This window comes from Macaca thibetana, chromosome 8 (assembly GCF_024542745.1).
Source record: "Macaca thibetana thibetana isolate TM-01 chromosome 8, ASM2454274v1, whole genome shotgun sequence".
In the NCBI taxonomy this organism is placed as follows: domain Eukaryota; kingdom Metazoa; phylum Chordata; class Mammalia; order Primates; family Cercopithecidae; genus Macaca; species Macaca thibetana.
This window is the reverse complement of record NC_065585.1, coordinates 42,292,377-42,306,300: the sequence shown is the minus strand read 5'-3', so window position 1 is coordinate 42,306,300 and position 13,924 is coordinate 42,292,377. Positions and strand designations below refer to the sequence as shown.

General features: G+C 39.7%; 2 protein-coding genes across 30 annotated transcripts in view; one reads left to right on the top strand and one right to left on the bottom strand.

Moving 5' to 3' along the window:
- Positions 1–13,924, top strand: part of BAALC (BAALC binder of MAP3K1 and KLF4) — a 1,274,875-nt gene that overhangs the window by 883,711 nt on the left and 377,240 nt on the right. The window lies entirely within an intron of this gene.
- The window catches only part of AZIN1 (antizyme inhibitor 1), a 39,151-nt gene that overhangs the window by 18,600 nt on the left and 6,627 nt on the right, over positions 1–13,924 (bottom strand).

The window sequence follows — 13,924 nt, the reverse complement described above, 5'->3', positions numbered from 1 at the left end:
TAATTTTACCCATTTTAAGAGTAAAGAAAGCTAGTGAAATAAGTATCTGCAGCCAAGAAATCAAAATACCAGTCTCAACTTCCAATATACTGTCAGCCATGTAATAGCACTGCCAGGTAATTGCAGATAAATGTCTTATAAATAAATAAAAGTCCTGGGCAGGCATGGTGGCCCATGCCTGTAATCCCAGCACTTTGGGAGGCCCAGGCCTGTGGATTGCTTGAGCCTAGGAGTTTGAGACCAGCCTGGACAACATAGCAAGACTCCGTCTCTCCTAAAAAAAAAAAAAAAAAAAATTCCCAATAGGTGAAAGTAATAAAAATGGGTGAGGGTGGAGGGTGGGAGGGTGGCTTGAGGGAACAATCCAAAGTTTTGATACAGACTGCTTAGGGCTTATCTCAAGCTAAAATAGTACTAGCTACATCAAGTTAGCAATGTTATGAGGTGAGTTGCTTTGGTGAAATCACTGGACTAGGAGTCAGAAGACCTGGTCCTGGCTGTATCATTTAGGAGAATCTACATCAGTTTCTCTAAACCTCAGTTAACTATCTTAGTTATTTATTCAATAGGTTGTTGTAAAAAAAAAAAAAAAACATAAAGCATATAAATTAAAAACATCTGTTTCAGTGCTGGCTAGAATAGAGCTAAATTAAGTTGTCAATTACCAGAAATGCAAAAACAACATAATTAGAAACTACATTCGTAAGTTAGGTATCTGTACATCCTGAACCAGTTACTAAGAAATCTGATTTTTAAAATGACTTTAGGCTAAATCCTACCCCTCTCCAATCCAATCAATAAAATAAACCTGCCCACTCCCCCAGAGCACGCATTGTCCTGAGGCAGCACATACTGACACATAGGTTTATCTTCTTTGTTGAACTTCACTGGTCCTTAGGTTACTTTAGGAAATAACTTCAACATAAATGAGATAAAACAGGTCCACCAGACAGGGTACTACTTAATATCTGGTATTAATTTCTGGTTGCCACATTAATAATGGCACTGACCAGCTGTCTTGCAGCCTATTTTAAAACCTGCACAGCCTTTCCTGTGTCCTTGATTCCTCCCGCCACCCCCCTCCACCCTCCCCAATGCCCCAAACTAGAGTTCACCCTTGGGTGATGGCCACTCTCCTGAAAGTGTACTCCATTCCAATGGTTCTTAAAAGTGTCAGCATTTTGGCTGCACCAAAACAGTCCTTAATAAGCTGTATTAGTCAAATTTCATGAAATACAAATACTCAGTTTTAACTTTTAAAACACTAACAGCTTCATTTCCAAGAAGCTAACTACATTCAGTGCAACTCATCAGATCTCTTTCATGCCATATAGCACAGACTGAAAAGTTGAGGATTTTACCCAACTTGAGAAAAGTTGAGATTAATTGAGGCCTATCTGAATAGACCTAATACTTATGCAGTGAAGTTAAATCACAGCCTGCACATTCTCTAAAGGTTTTTATAATAGGACTGCTGTAAATCTGTGCCCAGAAAATAGGGATTTTAGGCTAAGAATACATGTTTATTTTACGCAATTTTTTTTTTTTTTTTGAGACGGTGTCTCGCTCTGTCGCCCAGGCCGGAGTGCAGTGGCCGGATCTCAGCACGCTGCAAGCTCTGCCTCCCGGGTTTATGCCATTCTCCTGCCTCAGCCTCCCCAGTAGCTGGGACTACAGGCACACGCCACCTCGCCCGGCTAGTTTTTTTGTATTTTTTTTTTTTTTTTTTAGTAGAGATGGGGTTTCACCGTGTTAGCCAGTATAGTTTCGATCTCCTGACCTTGTGATCCGCCCGTCTCGGCCTCCCAAAGTGCTGGGATTACAGGCTTGAGCCACCGCGCCCGGCCTATTTTATGCAATTTAAAGCACCAATTTTGGGGGGATATTCAACTGAGTACTAAGAACAATGAAAAAATAAAGGTCACTCATTTAAAAAGATAAATACAAGAAAATAAGGTAAAAACCTCCTGTTAAGTTTAGCATCACTAACCTTTTTGGCATAGCAGCCAGTTTTCATTTATCCTACTATTAATAAATGAAAAATTACGTAATCAAGACTTTTGGCCTAAATACTTTGAAATGAAAATAAAATAAATAGTGTCCTCACTTTATGTCAACAGCTTCTTGCAAACTGCATCTTTTAAGTAAAAGAGGTAAAACGAAATCATTTTTTTTTTTAACATTATAATGAAATGTTATTTGAGAGCTTGCTGTACGTCTTTTTGCTTAAATTCGCAGTTTCCAAGAACCTACTGATGATGTTCAGTGAGGACTTAATTGTATCTCAGTTGCTAAGTCTCTGATCATAGTCTAATATATACGTAGTATTTAGTATTTACTTGAAAACCTTTGGTTACTGATTATAGACCACAACACGCAACTGCTGCCAAATACAGAAGGCCTAGCTTTTAAGTCAGGATAAGATAAACCTCGATTTCCTACAACCATAGTATTCTTAGGAAGGATAATTTTCCTTTAACAGTCAGGATCCTCAGTACTTACAAAAACATCAGGTCCACTGGATAAAGTCTTACTGACTCCCTACATTCTCCAGAGCTTCTGCTAGAGTAGTATGATGATATGGATAAAGATATTTTTTCCCAAATATTTTCAAACCATGTAATTTCATAGGTTCAACTCTGACTGCCTGCTAAGCTAGCTTAAATCTAACAGTAAACATGTTTATAGCAGTCTCCCAGCCTAAGTATTTCATCTATTCAATATCAATTCTCCTAACCCTTAAAACCACAATGATGGTATTATCTCCATTTATATACTGAGGAATGGAATAATTAAGTAGGTTAGCTCTAGAGCTACTAATGATCAAACAATATGAAAACATTTAAAACAATATGAAAACACTGCTTCCCCAACACCCCATCCCTATAAAACATAGGACTTCTTTTTTTGGGGAAATCCAACACAGTTCTCTGTCTCTTTAAAAGAACTTTAACATATCCACATAATCAACTAACCCCTTTCAGACATATGAACACCCATACTTGTTCAAAAATGCTAAGTTTATTCACACTGGTATGAAAACATTATCACGCCTACTCATAGCCTTTCTTCATATGATGTTCCTTTTGCAGCAAATCCCCAACTCCACCCCAGGCAACCACTGACCAACTTCTTGTCACTATAAATCAGACTTTTATAGAAGCTAAATAATTTTAAACATCAACTGAAGGCTAAACCAAAACAGTTGACATATAGTGGCATTATCAATATAAATAAAAATAGTAAAAAACATGACCTCCTCTAAAGGAAAGATAAAATGTTTGTGGAGTTCGCTATTCATCTTTGAAATGGAACTGTCACTTCAGAAGTAACAGCAGAGTTGTTAACCAAGTCCCAGCTGAGTGACAAAATCATTCTGTTGGAAAAACGAAATAAAATTCATTTGCTATACTGGCAGTACTTGACAAAATGGATTAAGGATCACCTGAATCCACATATGCAGTACATTAACATTTGTTTTCTTTCGTTATACAGAGAACTACAATAAAGTAGTTGATTGAACCCAATACTTTGGGAAGCTGAGGCAGGATTTTGTGAGGCCAGAAGTTTGAGATCAGCCTGAGCAACATAGGGGAGACCCCATCTCTTAAAAACAAAACAAACAAACAAACAAAAAAACCAATAAAGCTCTAATGGAGGTTTATTTTCTTTGATGCTCTCTTGAAGGCTTTGAGATTGCTGTAAATTCCTAGCCCAGAGTAGGTACTCAGAAACAAATGGACAAAAGACTTCACAACAAAGAGTGGGGAGTTCTTAAACTTACGGGTGGTGGTAATGAACCCCTGGAAGTGTACTGAAAAAGTAGGTACATTTTTCCTTTTTTTTTTTTTTTGAGAAAAGGTCTCACTCTTGTCACCCAGACTGGAGTGCAGTGGCATGATCAAAGCCCACTGAAGCCTCAACCACTCAGGCGATCCTACCACAGCCTTCAATCCCACCTCCACTCAGTCAGTCCCTGTAGCTGGGACTACAGAACATGCCACCATGTCCAGCTAATTTTTTTATTTTTTGTAGAGAACTCTTTGTTCATAGTGTCTCATTATGTTGCCCCAGACTGGTCTCAAGCTCCTGGCCTCAAGCAATCCTCCCACCGCGGCCTCCCAAAGTATTGTAATTACTGGCTTGAGCCACTCTGTCCAGCTCCTTCACATTCTTAAAAGAAGCCCGTAACTTTGATATGCAAGCAATCCAGATGTACAGTCATGCGTTGCATAATGTTTTTGACAAGGACAGATCAAATACATGAAGGTGGTCTCATAATACCATATTTTTACTATACCTTTTCTGTGTTTAGATACACAGATACTTACCACTGTGTTAAACTGTCAACAGTATTCAGTACCACTACACAGGATGGTAGCCTAGGAGCAGTAAGCTACACCATACAGCTTGGGTGTGTCGTAGGCTGTACTATCTAGGTTTCTGTACGTACACTATGATGTTCAAACAACCTATGAAATGTCACCTAAAGACACATTTCTCAGAATGTATCTCTGTCATTAAGCTACCCATGCCTGTGAATGCAAAGCTCAACTATCAGCTACTGTTAAAGACCAAAAGGCCAAAAAAAAAGCCAATTCCTCAAAAGAATTTGTAAAACACAAACACCTCCAGCAACAAGTTTTCTTTTTTTTGTTTGTCCTCTTTATGGAGAATGGGGTCTCACTACATTGGCCAGGCTAGTCTCTAATTCTTGGGCTCAAGCTATCCTCCCGTCTCTGCCTCTCTTAAGAGCTGATATTACAAGTGTGAGCCACTATGACTAGTCAAATTTTCTAATACATCTTGAGGCAACGAACTCTTTGTTCAAATGAAATGCCACTTGGAAACCCAATATTTCCAGCTGAAAAGGGATAAGTAGGTGGGTGAGGTAGGCTGCTTGAGTCTTCCCTATGTTGTGCCCCAATCTCACTGAAAGCCCTAAAAAAGCAGCTCAAATCATACCTCTGGGATCACTGCTTGCAGTTTTCTTAATACATTAGCAAAAATAGTTTACAGTTCCATTGTTACAAAAAGAAAGGTTTATGTTCTTACATTTATGCCTTACTGAAAGCACTAAGAAATATTCTGCCAAAACATTTTCAGGAGGTATTAAAGTTAATTGGTGACAATGTTAAACCAAAAATCTTAGACGCTGCATGTTCTAGGGAGCAAGCATGAAAATAAGTGTGCATGTGTTGGGGGTGAGCAATTTATACCTTATGCCAGGTTCATTAAGTTAATCTACCTCAGAACACCACAGGGGGCTGGGAGCAGAGTAATCCCAACACTTTGGGAGGCCAAGGCAGGCGGATCACGAGGTCCAGAGATCAAGACCATTCTGGTCAACATGGTGAAACCCATCTCTACTAAAAATATAAAAATTAGCTAGGCATGGTGGCACACACCTGTAGTCCCAGCTACTCAGGAGGATGAGGCAGGAGAATCGCTTGAACCCAGGAGGTGGAGGTTACAGTGAGCCGAGATTGTGCCACGGCACTCCAGCCTAGCGACAGAGCGAGACCCCGTCTCAAAACAAAAACAAAAACACCCCCACAGGGACTCTTTCCAGGATGTCTCCATACTCTCCACTAAGAATGCAGACTCAAACCAAGGTGATACGTCAAAGATCTCCCTGCAATTCTGAGTGGAAATAATTCTCAAAAGAAACTGTACCACTTCTTCTGGCTTACATATCAGAAACAGGACTGATTTACTGGCTCCAACACATTCTGGTGCTATTGGACCTTGAATTAGTTATATTAAATTTGAAAAAAAAATCTACTCCATGTAAATCTTAGTTTCTCTTCATTAGAAGTGAACAGCAAATCTATTTTTAATAAAAGCTCTGATGTCTAGTATTATCAATAGACACTAGAAAGTATTCTCTACTCACAAGCACTTTTAAGCTATTTTCAACCACCTTTTTAACATAAGGTTGAGAAAGCTCAGGTTATTTTACACTAATACAGTAGCGTATAACCATAATACTACTTTTATTAATAATTTCCTCTTAGACTCATAACTGAGAAGAAAAAATACGTAACATTCCTTATTCACACCTTCATATTGGTGTTTTTGTTAATACATTTTTCCATGAAGAGCTGCCAAAAGAAACAAAAGGCTCCAAAGAACCACACACTGCTCCCTGGAGCCTTTCATGAGGCCGCTGAGTCCTCATGTTCATCGACAGGGTAGCTCCAAGAGTAGCGGCTGCAGCAGCTGGGCACTTGCCTTGTTACACACCTGCTACAAAGGCTTCTACAGTTGATTGTACTTCAGAAGAAACTGATACATCTCTCAAATAATCACAAGATAATTCTGGCAGCAACAGCCCACTTGACACCAAGCTGGATGAATATGAGTCTTGGATTTCTGAAGTGAAGACCTCCCTGGAAGTAGAACAGGGAGAGCTGAAAGGTTGAGAATACTGTTTCAGAGATACCTAAGCAGGAAACCCAACCTTAATACATCAACCATTTTTCTAAAAGGATTTTTACTCATTAAAAATGAGAAAAGATATTCTGAAATTTATACTATTACTGTTACTCTGAAGATGCCTAAGTGCATTTCTACTTTTATTTTTACATAGGCATTTGATGATTCAGCACCCAGCTCACAGCTTTAAAAATACACAATGTTGCTTAAGTCCCCTCTGCATCCTACCTACAACAAAAAATGTTACTTACCACATAGAATACCTTTAAAAGTAATTGACCAGAAGAGCACTAGAAACTTCTAAAGAATGACTCTGGTACTATAGATGTGAGACCTTGAGTAGGTCTGAATCACTACAAAAGAATTCCAGGAAGCTACATACTGAAACTGGTAGGAAATCCTATAAACTGAGCGATCATAAGATCAGGTAAACTTCTGCCACCCTGGACCCCAAAATAAGTGATAGACAATAACAGCCTACATCGAGTACTTAGGATAAATCAGGACAAGGCTTGCTTCAATAAGAAAGTCAGTAATCACAATGCATACCCCTAAAAATTATTTTTCAGGTGATGAGGTTGAAAAAACCGAGTAACCCTAGAGGAAGAAAACTAAAGGTGACAGATAAAGAATTCTTTTAAAAGAGAGGAACAAGAATGAATTGGAAATAATCAAGGGGGCAAAAAATCCTAAAGGTTATAAGCCCAACAGGCTAAGTTTGAAGTGCCTGTGTAAAGACTGCCCAATGAACTGCCTCACCATAAATATTAAAATGTAGCTTAATGAGAAAACGAAATACACAATTCTCACAGCAATATTATTTTTGCATGTGGAATTAACACAATTAGACTCCCTTAAAAATGATGTCTTGACTATTCAGTATGAAGACTAAATTTGTTTTTCTGGAGAAAATGTGTGTGTACTAAAGTGTGTGTGTACCTGCACACGAGTGAAGTATTTACAACCCTTTGGGCAATTAAGATGTGATAACATTAAAGATGACTATTACAGTACAACATGAAGTACACAATCATTTTAATTTCGTTTTCTAGCTTTCCTGGTTACAATTAAGCATAGGGAATAATCCTTTAAAGAGACACACTATTTTGGTAACTTTAAGGCAGAGCTCATTGCCTGCCTGTCCCCCACTCACCAAAGGAAAACATACAGAATACATGTGCAATACAGTAACTGCAACCAAGACCAAGTTAAGCAGGTTGTTAAGAAATAAGATGCTGGCTGGGCATGGTGGCTCATGCCTATAATCCCAGCACTTAGGGAGGCTGAGGCGGGTGGATCACGAGGTCAGGAGTTCGAGACCAGCCTGGCCAAGATGGTGAAACCACAAATAATGGTGAAATTATTTGTAAATTTTGTATTTTGTAATTACTACAGGCGCAGTGGCGGGCACCTGTAATCCCAGCTACTCAGGAGGCTGAGGCAGGAGAATCGCTTGAACCCGGGAGGCAGAGGTTGCAGTGAGCCAAGATTACACCACCACACTCTAGCCTGGGTGACAGAGCAAGATTGTCTCAAAAAAAAAAAAGAAGAAAAGCAAGAAATAAGATGCAATACTTCAGAGGCCCCTGTACATCTCTCCCAGGTGGTGGTGGGTACATCTCCCTTAGAATTTATTTAGACCTTCTCTAACCATCATTCCTTTGTTACTTAATAGTTTTATTCTTCTATGCAACCCTAAAACAGTGTTGGGCAGTATGGTACTTTACATTCTGGTACTAGAGTCCTTATTCCACTGACTGGCAGTTTAAGTAGCACTGATCCAGGGACTACAGTCTATACCTGGGACTGGAACTGCTAAATTGTTAGTGGCAAACAGCTTTCAAGTTTTTTGCTCATTTTCTTGTTTTTGCCTTTTATTATCTGAAGGAGCTCTTCATGAATTAAGGATAGCAAACTTCTCATTAGGAGGATTATTTTGAGGAGGATTGTTTTGTCGGAATATCCATGTTGAACATACCAGGATAACCCCATCCTACCTTTGGTCATGCCAAATATAACATGTTCATGCTGAACCTACATGAGCTAAGAAAATACCAAACTTGTTTGGGAGATCTTTGCAAACTGGGCATCAGAGGATCCATGCAGTAAAGAGCAAGAAGCAGATAAAAAGTGATCTGAAGTCAACATAAAGCTCATACTGCCAACCACAGTGGCTAACCCCTGTAATCTCAGCACTTTGGGAGGCCGAGGAGGACAGATCACCTGAGGTCCGGAGTTCGAGACCAGCCTGACCAACATGGCGAAACCCTGTCTCTACTAAAAATACAAAATTAGCTGGGCATGGTGGTGTGCACCTGTAATCCCAGCTACTTGGGAGGCTGAGGCAGAAGAATCACTTGAACTAAGGAGGCAAAGGTTGCAGTGAGCCGAGATTGCACCATTGCACTCCAGCCTGGACAACAAAAACAAAACTCCATCTCAAAAAAAAATAGTAAAAAAAAAAAAAAAATGGGCCGGGCGCGGTGGCTCAAGCCTGTAATCCCAGCACTTTGGGAGGCCGAGATGGGCGGATCATGAGGTCAGGAGATCGAGACCATCCTGGCTAATACGGTGAAACCCCGTCTCTACTAAAAAATACAAAAAACTAGCCGGGCGAAGTGGCGGGTGCCTGTAGTCCCAGCTACTCGGGAAGCTGAGGCAGGAGAATGGCGTGAACCCGAGAGGAGGAGCTTGCAGTGAGCTGAGATCCGGCCACTGCACTCCAGCCTGGGTGACAGAGCAAGACTCCGTCTCAAAAAAAAAAAAAAAAAAAAAATTAGTAGGGCGTGGTGGCATGCACACCATGGCTGGACCTCATGATGGCTGGCTATGGCCTAGGCAGGTTGAACCTGACTATCCTAAACCCTGTAACCCAGTATGCTATACATTATTTTCTACTCATGCGTAATGTAAAGAACAATGGATTATCAAAAAAGATAGCTAAATATCTGCTTTAGTTAACTTGTGACAAATTTGATGATTTGACTGGGCATGGATGACCCTGGAATGGAGGAAGGACAAAATATCTGTGCTCCCTGGGGCCTTATCAGTATATAAGCACTTCACTTGGAAGAGTCTCCTTAGGCTTACCTGAACAATGGGCAGTCTAGAACAGTAACCTACCATATACTAGATTTTACAGTTTACAAGCCCTTCTCATATATGCAATATCTCATTTATTCTAATGGAAGTTGAATATCGCAAAAGGGATTGGTTTACCTGGGGCTGGGGTGGGGTGTGGGGAGACCCAAACTGGAAAACTCTGAAACAGGCTGGGTGAAGACTGTGATGGAACACACAGATTGGTATTAATTTTCTCAGCTAAACTAACCTCTGTAATAAATGCAAAAGCCATTTATCCCCTTTAAAAACTGGTCTATGGCCGGGCGCGGTGGTGCATGCCTGTAATCCCAGAACTTTGGGAGGCCAAGGAAGGCGGGTCATAAGGTCAGGAGTTCGAGACAAGTCTGACCAACATGGTGAAACTCTGTCTCTACTAAAAATACAAAATTAGCTGAGCATGGTGGCGCATGCCTGTAATACCAGCTACCCATGAGGCTGAGGCAGGAGAATCGATGGAACCCAGGAGGTGGAGGTTGCAGTGCGCTGAAATTGCGCCACTGCACTCTAGCCTGGGCAACAAGAGCGAAACTCCATCTCAAAAAAGAAAGAAAAAACTGGTCTACATTGCTTTCCAATCTTTTTGACCTTCCTAAAAAAAAAATGCTATATTTGCTCAAAGCAAGAAATACCATGTCTCTAAAACTTTGTTTATCCATTAATATGCTAGTATTCACATTCTGCTTTTACAGAATATTTTTTTGCTACTTTACACAAGCACTGACACACCACTGACTCTACGCACGCCAAGGGGATAAACAGACTGTATTTCAACGATAGTGGTTTTACTCATCTTTTTGGTCAAAGAGTATCAACTGCCATTAATGAATGTTCTGTTAAATTTACTCATATCACAGTATCCTTAAAGTATCAAATATCATCTGTGAGAAATTAAATGGGAGGGGGGGAAGAGAAGAAAAAAAAAAGTACCAAATATCAAAACTAAAATTTTCCCCTTTCTCTGCAGTCAGGGTCAACAACCTCCCTTTTTCTTTGAAACAGTCTTGCTCTGTCTCCTAGGCTGCAGGGCAGTAGTGCCATCTCAGCTCACTGCAACCTCCGCCTCCCAGGTTCAAGCAGGCCACAGCCTCCCTAGTAGCTGGGATTACAGGTGTGCACCACCATGCCCGACTAATTTTTGCATTTTTAGTAGAGACAGGATTTCGCCATGCTGGCCAGGCTGGTCTCAAACTCCTGACTTCAGATGATCCATCGGCCTCGGCCTCCCAAAGTGCTGGGATTACAGGCATGCGGCACCGCACCCAGCGATAACCTCCCTTTTCTACTGACAATTTACAGTGAAACATGAGGAAGGAGTACTAGCAAATTAATAAAGAACATCTTTCCAGCCAGGTGCAGTGGCTCACGCCTATAATCCCAGCACTTTCGGAGGCGAGGGGGGAGGGAGGAGGATCACCGGTCTGGAGTTCAACACCAGCCTGGCCACATGGTGAAACTCATCTCTACAAAAATACAAAATTTAGCCGGCCATAATGGTGGGTCCCTGTAATCCCAGCTATTCTGGAGGCTGAGGTGGGAGAATCACTTGAACCGGGGAGGCAGAGGTTGCAGTGAGCCAATATCGCACCACTGCACTCCAGCCTGGGCGACAGAGGGAGACTCCTTCTCAAAAAAAAAAAAAAAAAAAAAAAAAAAAACACCACCTTTCCTAGTTAAAATAATCCTAATTAGGTAGGGAGCTCCTACTAAGGCATGTGTACATACTAGGAGACAAAATGTGAATATTTAAAATACTGATGTTCTTCTGAAGTTCCTACATGAATATATAGAGTTGACTAATCACAACCACGTAAAAAAAAATTTTTAGAGTCCATTTAAGCAAATCAATTAACTGAATCCCTTTTCCACACTGCACAACATTAAAGAGTATGTGATAATGGTTAATTCAATCTGACCTCATCACTGGATCAACTATGAGAAGCAAACTTAGCTTTCCACGTTTTAAAATATTTTCCATTAGGCTAATTCATTAATTATAATTGAACCTACAACCAAAATAAATAGAAAACTAGTCCACGGAAAACCTTTACTCCAGCATCAAGACCTAGGGGATTTCCTTTTTTTTTTTTTTTTTTTTTTTGAGACAGAGTTTTGCTCTTGTAGCCCAGGCTGAAGTGCAATGGCATGACCTCGGCTCAATGGAACCTCCACCTCCCAGATTCAAGCGACCCTCCTGCCTCAGCCTCCCAAGTAGTTGGGATTACAGGTGCCTGCCACGACGCTCGGCTAATTTTGTGTTTTTTTAGTAGAGATGGGGTTTCACCATGTTGTCCAAGCTGGTCTTGAACTCCTGACCTCAGGTAATTCATCGCACCTGGCCTAGGGGATTTCTTAAAAGGCTCGCAAAAACTTTTTCACAATTAGGGGCCCATTAATCTTTGATACTGACCTTAAAATATTTTGTTAAGATATTTTTACAGTGTTCACATACTACATCATACACACATTCTAAGTTATGAAAGAAAAGGATTATGTAAGCAACTTCCAAAGTTTCCAGACACTTAATGGAATTAACTATCTCAAAATTCAGGTGGTTGATTTAAAACCTAACTCTGAAGTCAATTCTGGATTCTCAGACTACCTGCACTGGAATCCTAGTGGACCAGTTCAAGTAGAGTTCATATAGCTACATGCTTTGCAATGCTATGGGCCAAATAATTTCCATGAAGGCGGTTTTAACTCCTTTTAATGGTTTCCAAATAATATTGTTGATCTACAGAAAATTAACGCCAGGATTTTGGTGTCCAATAGAGCAAACTGTTACTGATTTGTAAGGATAAACACATTCCTGGAATGCGGAATTTTCTCTTGCCAATTTTACAAATTCTAGTCAAGAAACTTTTGGGGCCAGGTATCTTTGTGAATTCAGAATTCTCCAGATTTTTGAACAATAAGGTAGTACACATACTTTACATATGTTATGTAATACTCTTCAGGAGAATGAGTCAGCACCCTGCAACCACAATATTTCTGCAGCAAAATTTAGGAATATTAACACTAAACGGGATAAGTAAAGACAAAAATAGCCTCAAATCAGCACAGATTCAGGTCGAGCTTTTTTTTTCCCCCCCCGAAATCAGTTAAGGTTACATTAAGGAAGCTATAAAAAAATTATTTTTAAGACTTTTTGGATTTCAGAATGCTATGAAAAAGGGATTGTGTACCTGTAGCTTTATAGCAAAGCATCAAATATGAGACATGCAAAATCAGAAGATTACCTGTGAACATTTAAACAAGTTATATTTGCTTGACATAATATACGCTGTACCTGGGCATAATAAAGTTAAAAGTCAGTCACTCTGGCTGCCAGAACCTGCAGAATAAATAATCTTTAGCTTCTATCTGCTCCCATTCCTCCTACCCAAAAAGGAGGAGACACTACAGACTTTCTGAATCCTACATTATTAATCTAAAGACTACTTTTCCCTGATTTTGCAGAATCATTCAGCTCACTGACAACAGTCTCTCAAGTTTCTAAGAGGAAACACCAGTAGAAATATTAAATATAATGCAAGGTAACTTTTCTTTAAAGCAAGAGACTTGAATTAAAAGAAGGATTATCTTTTATTATGGTCTTCCTCAAAAGATGAAGCTTGTTCTTAAATTTCTGCCTTGGAACCAATTCACGACTATGATGGTAACTAACAGATTGCACCACCCAAAAAGGTTTTAAATCTCCAAGCCAACTTGGGAGAAAAACAGCAGGTATGTTGCAAACAGAACAGATGGACTAACAAAAATTAGGCAACTGACTTAGTATTGAAATGGCGATGACCCCGCTTCTCTTTAATATGCACACAAGCCACCTGGATATAGACTGATTCAGGTTTGGGTGAGGTTGAGATTCTGTATTTCTGTTCTAGGTAAGGATGCTCATGCAATTCATCCGAAGACTACACTGCATAACCAAGGACAGTAATACTCAAAAAAGAAATTATGACAGTTTAAGACAAAAAGAACTGTTCCAATCCAACATTATGTTATAGCTGGGATTCAAAACACAGGCATTTGCTCAAATTTACACAGGTAGGAGAGAGCCAGTATGGGAAACCCTCTAGTCAACATTCTAAGTCAAAGCTTTCAAGAAATCTTACTATTTAAACTATGTTTCTTTCTCTTTAGCCTTAAAAATCTAATTTGTATTAACATCAAATGTTTGCTTTAACATACTCTAATTAGAGCAAACATTTTTATCCAATAGGGATCTGTTTAACAAGATCAGATTAAAGAAACATTAAAACTGATACCCTCAGCTTTCCTGAAAACTTACCTCCAAGTCTCTGACCAAACTTAAAAACGCTTAAATTTTAATACCAAAATCCAAATTTCCGTAAAAGTCTATACA